Consider the following 8,221-nt stretch of genomic DNA (forward strand, 5'->3'; position numbering starts at 1 on the left):
TCTTAGACTGAGGCGGTAATAAAACTATAACATACCAAAAAATTATGAAATAAACAAGATACTGTCTCTCACACACACAAAACTAAAATCTTATAACTAAGGTCTGGGAAAATGTCTAAATTGCAAAAAGAAAACCCCATACACACAAATTTCCAAAGGGTGAAACAATATCAAGCTATATGTAAAGATGAAAATCATGTTAATCTAGTAATGTCTTTTTAATAATTAAGATGCAATGGTTTTAGTGAACTGAGAGCTCTCACATTTCTCATTCACATAGGCAGGTCATAGGAAGTCTTAGATGTAAAATGACTTAGACAATATTTTACACAGGACCTCTGAACTTAAAGACACATTCTAGTTGACCAATAAATTCGTACGAATAAGAATTCCATCTTAACCTATAAAATAAACAATGATCAAAGAGCTGGATAGCAGACAGTGTTGAGAAGGATGTGATTGGAACTTGCCATTCATGTGTTATTCATGTGTTACCGGAGTGTAAACTGGTGTGGTCTTTTTCAAAGGCAACTGAAAATGTGTAACACCATTTGAAATGTTAGAACACTACAAAAACAAGGAGCTGATGGAGGAGCTGAAGGATGGTCACGGCTGCATCCCAAAAGCAAATAGCAACACTAATATTTGCACAATGGATGGACAGTGGAGTTCATGGGTGAAACACTTGGTGGGCTATTAAGAAAGCAAGCAACCACAAAAATGATGAAAATTCTGAAATTAGTCACTAGCTTGGAAAGCAATGAGCAATGATTGCTTCATAAACAATGTTTCATTGCTAGCTTAATAGAGATCTAGAATCAGAGAACAGAAAAAAGCTGTGTTTAATTGGTGCTATCCTATCTTGTGGGCATGAAATAAAGAAGACTCCGTGGACCCTGAGGTTGTCTCACTAACATCAATTCTTGCTCTCCCAGTTCCATTGAATTGAACTGATCCCATTATTCCTGACTGGCTCAGAATCCATCTAAGTCAGTGAAGAGAAATGTTTAAAGATGGACATGTGACCAGTAAGAAATGAAGACATTTTTACTGAGGCCCCTGGTGAAAGTTTCCTCTCAAGTGAGACCTCTTGGAAGACATCCCCTCTCTCTGATCTGTTCGCTACTGTATACCTGTGAAGCCCAAAACTTCTAAAGCTCTTTCTGGATTCTTGAAGAGTAAGGACATTAGAAAGAGGATAAAGCCTATCCTGTTACACAACCCTTAAGTTAGATCCCCTAACAATTTCTTCATATTTTTCGTAATCAGTATGGATTGAACTTTTTGTCACACAACAATCTAAGGCTTTGTAAGTATGAGGATGTGGAAAGAAAGGCAAGTTGGCCCTTCACGAAGCCTTCTTGGCCAAGCCATGGCCGTTAGCCCATGAGAGTATGGTAAAGTTAGCAATGCATCAATCCCCACACTCCAAAGGACCCCTGGAACCTATTTTTTATTAAAAAGAAGGAGACTGCACTTGATACACTGTATCCCACATAAAAAGAAATTGAAATGGAATAGAAGACCACTGATACAGCAATTCAAACTTTCAGGTTTAAAATTAGTTCCAGTCTCAACCTCTTTTCAATGTCTTTGGTGATTCATATGTTTTTCGTGTTTCTCCTAGAGCCTTTTGGTTTGCAGAACTATCTCTATTGCATTTTCCTTTACCAAGTCTCTCTTCTGCTCCATGTCTTCCTTCAACAATGGGTGCTGCCCAGTCCTTGCTCTCCCCAAAGGCCACAGAGGTTGCCAACAGTAAAATACAACTAATTACTCAATGCTCAGCCTTAGCCACACCCCCACTTTTTGACAAAGCCCCTTGTACTACTTTCTCCTCTCCCTAGCCCCTTATTACATAAATTAACATTACATAAAAATAAGATGTGTCATTAAATCATTCTCTCTCATCCTTCCATGGCTCCAGTCTATCGTGGTAATCTTTTCTTTCCAAAACCAAGAGAAATAGAAAGACTTTTCTGTGGCATAAAAGATAATTAGGCAAAGCTTAAATTTCTTGCAGATGGTAAGTATAAGACTGAAGCAAAGAATTCATAATAATTTTTACTCTGTTGCATTCTAATGGGGCCATATTTTTCTACCCCACCAATAAATTAAAGCTGCTCATGAAAAATCTCTAAACTTCAAATCCTGAATCTGTCATCCCCATCAGATCACAATTATTAAATAACATCAGGAACAAGTGCATAATATATTGAAAACTCTCTTCACATCTGTTGAAGTATCTCCAAGAGCTTACAAGAGAAAGTGAGTGCCCTTCCTTTTGTACTACACATTTTGCTTGCAGAGGTTGGGGATGAGTTTGACCCTGATCTCCATGAAATTCCTGCCCAGAGAAACATCTGGATTCTTGAGCAATCTTCATTTCCTCCTACAAATCCAAATATAGGTTTCACATTGTGATTTAACCAGCTGTCTTAAGTAAGACAAGCACTTAAAATTCAAACACATTAGAGTCCATTGTGAGGTTTTAAAAGAGTTACAACAGGACCACACTTGTACCTTAAGATGACACTCTATCAAGAGTTGTTTTTTTTTAATGGCTTTTTTTTTCTTTATACAAAGCAAACATTTCTTCCTTTGGTCCAAAGGACATCGGATGAGCTATGTAAATGCAGCACAGTTCTTTGTCTCTCATGAATCACTAGTGATTTGGTTCAACATTAGGTCACTGTGGAGCACAGATTGTAACAGCAAACACATAAAAGCTCTGATGGGGGAGGAGATACGCTATGCTGGAATATGGTTGCTAGAGTAACAGAAACCTTGTGTGTTTTCCCAAGGAAATGACTCACTTGTTTCTGTTGGCTAAAACACTGTTTTCTTTAATTTCATATTTTAGCATGTCTAATATATGCTCAAAGAGCCCAGGATTTCCAGTCTTCAGCAAAGATAACTTGCTAATTAAAAGCTCAGCAGAGAGTTTTGCATGGTAATTAAACAAAACTGGATTAAAGGAACACTCAAGCAACCAGGAGTACATAGAAAATGCTGGGGTGAGAGCCACTTGGAGCACAATCAGTTCTCCAAGAGTGAGCTGGGGAGGGGTACCACACACTGAGGTAATGAGAAGACAATAGCAACTAGAAAAAAACCACTTACTAGTTGAGCCCAATTTGCGAAGAAATATAGTATACCCAAACTTAGAATATTGTTGCTGGAGTTACTGGGTTTTTGGAATGCTTTTCTTTCTTTTGGGTGGTCTAGCATGAGAAAATCCTAGAGCAGGAGCTGCAAATGTGAACATTCGGTAGCTGCAACCTGACCTGGTGGAATAGGCTGGCTATAGGGAAACAACAAATGGTTGAAATTGTGGCATTAAATCAGAGTTGAAAACACTGTGCTGTTCAAATGACAAATGCCATTTCAATGTCATTTGTCCTATGGGAATCTCCTTCCTAAAGCGTTAAGAGGAAGAACATCATTCATTGCTTTTCTTTGAAACACTTTGTTGTTGTTATTAGTGGTGGTGGTGGTACTACGGATTGCACTCATAATGTCAAGCTCTCAATTTTGCTCATGGCTGACACTACCACTGAAGCCCATTCTTCCCATTCTGGCTTTGTGCCTGTTAGTTGAAGCTAAGTCTCTTTAGATTTTTCTGCCTGCCCTGGCTCCAAACTTTGATTTACAGATCTCAAACTCCTTTGTAGCTAGAATTAGAAGTATGAGTCACCAGTTGGTGGTTTGCTTGCATTTCTTTTAAACTATTTGCCAAATGGAGAGATAACAAGTGTCAAAGTACAATAATAATATTCAATATACATATGTGAAAATGGAAACAGAAATTTGAGGGGATGGGGTGAGATTGGAAGAGATGGTAGAGAATGAAGGGTGATACTATCGAGACACAATGTACTTATAAACAGACATATCAACTTGAAACCACTTTGTACAACTACTTAAAGATACTAATAAAATAAAAATGGAGAAAATCAACAGTAATTCAGGTTTTTAATTACTGATACAATAGATTCGTCCATTATTTTTGTGGGGAGTACCTCTTTAGTTTCCTCATCTGCCATTGCTTCCCCAAATATATTGCCAATTTGGCACTACTCTGCTGATATTTGACTTCAGTACTTTCCTCCTGAACCAAACTGCATTCATTCTCCCTTTTTCCCCCTCTGCTCTCTGATGACTTTCTTACTTAAACTATCCAAGTTGGATCTTTCTCCACAGTTGTCATCTGAACATTTTCCCTTGTCAGCAAAAGCTCCAGCATCTCCCCAAATTTTAAAAATCCAGGGCATGCACGAAGCCCTGGGTTCATTTCCTTGGTTGCCACATACACACACAAAAATAACCCGAAGTGGTGCCGTGGCCCAAGTGTTAGAGCAGTAGCCTTGAGAAAGCTTGAAGTCAGTGCCCAGGCCCTGAGTTTAAATCACATGACTGGCAAAAAAAAAAGTTCAACTCCTCACATACCTCAAAACCATCATCTCTTGTTGTCATCTCTTCTTGTCCTTGTCCTTGTCATTTCCATCAAGGGTCCAAGACAGGCTTAGACCCAGGAGCTGTCTTTGCTCTCAGATTCTTCCTTCTGTCCTCTTATCCATGTACTCTGTTGCCAAGTCTATGGAGGTTGTTGGAAGAAAGTTCTTTTACATTCATACCATCTTCCTGATACCAGCTCCTCTCACTTCTTGCTGGAACTATGGTGATTGCTTCTCAGCAAATTTATGTAAAATTGGATCTGGTGCCTATAAGAAGTTCCAACATAGCAGTCCAGTGTTCAAGTTCTCCATAATAGCCTCCTCTCGCTTCCATACTTTATCTTTCTCTGTCTCTCTCTTTGTCTCTCTCTCTTCTCGCTCTGCCTCTCTTCATTCTCACTCCACTTGTTCCTTTGTAATATCCAAATAATACACTGTCTCCTTAAAAGGGTGCTCTTCCGATAACAAGGTTCAACAAGAAATATACTCATGGGGCTGGGAGTGTGGCTAGTGGTAAAGTGCTTGCCTAGCATGCATGATTCCTCGGTACCACATCATAGGAAAGAAGAGAAAGAAATATACTCATTATCTTACTTACGTAATTGTACATCATCTTTACAATAAATAAAATATTTTTTTTAAAAATCTCCCTCTAAACAGATGACACTATGCAAAAGGAGATGTAAAGGTACTCTCACTCTATATCACCTCTAAAACAATGAAGTAAATTGGGAAAAAATCTCCCTCCAATTCTGATTCATAGGTATTACTCTGGTGAGAATTCATCACATGTTCTACAAAGTTAAAATGACAAAAAAAGGTGCCCTTCCCATTTTGCTGCTCCCCACTATTTTGGGTCACCTCACTGATCACATCTCCCCTAAAGCCTTTCCTGGTTAGGCTTACTTCTGATACATAGCTTTTATTTATGAAGTTTGTCATGAGTTTGGGTCTTGTGTTTATCTAGAGATTTTAGCCTTCTAGCTGGGTGCAGTGGCATGAATCTGTAGTTCGAGCTACTCAGGAAGATGAGGCAAGTTTTGCGCAACATATCAAGACCCTGTCTGAATGAATGAATGAATGAATGACTACATCAAATTGAAGAATTCCTAGCCTCCCAAAGAAAAGTCTTGGTATATTTTGTAGTCACAGTGATACAGTTGCAATGGCTTTCAGTAGGTATTTCTTGAATTAACATTGTAATTATCTTACTAGTGTCTCCTCTAAGCTACTGTTTTACACTGAGTTGAATATTTTAATACATTTTAAAAAATGTGTTTTCAACATTTTCATAATTTCCTTTATAGACATCATTTGTTCATCTTTCACACATGTCTGAAAGATTTAATTATATTAATTAAATGTCTAATCAATTTGCATCATAATTAGCTCTATCCACATCTTACTTTAGTATCCCATGTTCTTTTTATTCCTTTAGAAACATGTATTTCTCCTCAAGGATACCCCCCACTGCTTGTATTGCTATTATAGATATTCAATGATTCTCTCATTTTTATCATTTTCTTTATAAGCTTATATTTCTTTAAAGACATCATGTGCTCAAAATTAAAGTTTGTAAATACAGTAGTCCAGATTTTCTATTGATGGCAGTTTTCAAGACATGAAACAGCTGGGTTGATGGCTGCATGCATTTGAGACTAACAAATGTGACATTAGCATCTGATACTTGCAAATGAACATTTATACTAATAGGAACTCATACTTTTAATACAATCTGTTGTGATCTTTTAATGAGATTATAGATATTTTTACTGTTATTTCAAAATTTATGCTGTGGGGCTGGGAATGTGGATTAGTGGTACAGTGCTTGCCTAGCATGCATGAAGCCCTGGGTTTGATTCCTCAGTATGACATAAACAGAAAAAAAGTTTGGAACTAACTTGTCAATTTTATAATTGGTGTTGGTATCATGATGAAACTATAGGTTAACTGGGGAAATTTAATTTAAATTTAACTTAACTTTAAATATTCAGTCTTCTAACTCAAAACATGGTTTTTCTCTTTATTTAGATGTTTTGAAATTTTATATATGTGCTGTATGTCTCAAATTTTATATTTATATATGCATTTTGAATTTTTGTAATTTTAACTTGTTCTGTGAACTTTGGGAAAAGTTAACCATGTTGACTTGGTCTGGAAACATTAAGCTTGTTTTCTATTTGTACAGTGATAATGCAATGTATTGAATATGTCAGGTTTTATTTACCTGTTTAATTATAGATACTAAGGCAGTATTCTCTAAATAATAGAAGAATCCAACTTTTGTTATCATTGTTTTTCTCGGTTGCTTTTCAGTTATCTGTTGTAGAGATGGTGGAATTATCTTTATTTTTTTATGTCTTCTGCTTAACACTGGCTTAATTTACTTAAGTTTACTTTCTTTTTTTGCTTTAAGATCTTTGTCTTACTGTAAACACTTTTGCCAAAAACTTACTTTGAAGAATATGTACCTTAAAGGCTTGTATTGTTGACATTTAGCTGCAACTGTTTACCAGTTTATCATGTGATTTCTTCTTTGAGCCAGGGATCATGTAGGAATGTGTTTGTATCTAGGGGATTCCTACAGACCACATCTGGCCACTGGTCTCCAAAGACCAAACAGTAAAAATGATGGTGGTATAAAAGTATACAAGGGGTTTACTTTTAGTATAGCCACAGAGAAAGAGAAAGCAGTCTCATCACTGGCAGCCTATTTCTCCAAGGTGCTAACAACAGCTCTGGGGTTATATAGGTATGGGAAAAGGGCTGAGGGCTTGTTCAGCTGGCAGTCCTGGTCAGTCTATGGTCTGGTTGATCCCTATCTCAGGAGCAGTTATGTGGAGTGTTGGTGATAAGAACATGGCTGCTGCTTGGAGTTACTTTCAACACTTGTCACAAGATGTTTATTGATCAGACCTGTTGTTCTTGGAGTCCAAGGTGATTGCAAAAGAAATGACTCAGAAAAATCTAAGTCACAAAACATGATGGACTCAGGATATTGATTGGGTTCCTCAGGCTGAGGGCAGTGCCATTTTATGGTCTGGAACAGGATGCTCTAAATGCCGATAATTGCTTATCTGTTACTATATCAACCTTGGATGGGGAGAACCACCAGTTCTAGTTGTAAAATCTTCAAATGATTAAATAGTTGAACATGATCCAAAGTTTAAATTAGCAATATGAATATTAGATACAATATGAAGACTGAGATGCCAAGTTCTTTTATTAAAGAATTTATTAACATTGATTTTTACATCATATTTCAAATGACAAGTTTAACAAACAAGCGTTCAAGAAGGGAATCTCTATATAGAATCACTGGCACTTAGTTTTTAGAACTTAATCAAAATTAGGCTAAGGGTTTATTCTGGTTTTAGCCACTGGTTGGATATCCACAGGCCCATGAGAAGAGTCAATACTTTCAGTAAAAGCAGACTTAAATTTCTCTTGACATATTGACTAATTCTTAAGCATTTAAGATTTCTGCTATTAATTTAGTCAAACAAGTTTTTTACACATTAGTCATATTTTTTTTGGTGCCAGTACTGGAATTTACATTCAGGGCCTTGAATTCTTACTGGTTCCTGGCTGAGACTTGTTTTATAGTCCAAAAATATGCTCTATTTTAATAAATGTTTAGTATTCATTTGGAAATGATGTGTTCTCTACTGTTTCTGGATGGAGATTTTTAGTCATTATCATAGACTAAGTTGGCTAAAAGTGTTGTTTTTAGCATTATATACCATTTCTGAGTTTGTCTATTT

Source organism: Megascapheus bottae, chromosome 12, assembly GCF_031878675.1.
Source record: "Megascapheus bottae isolate mThoBot1 chromosome 12, mThoBot2.hap1, whole genome shotgun sequence".
Lineage (NCBI taxonomy): Eukaryota > Metazoa > Chordata > Mammalia > Rodentia > Geomyidae > Megascapheus > Megascapheus bottae.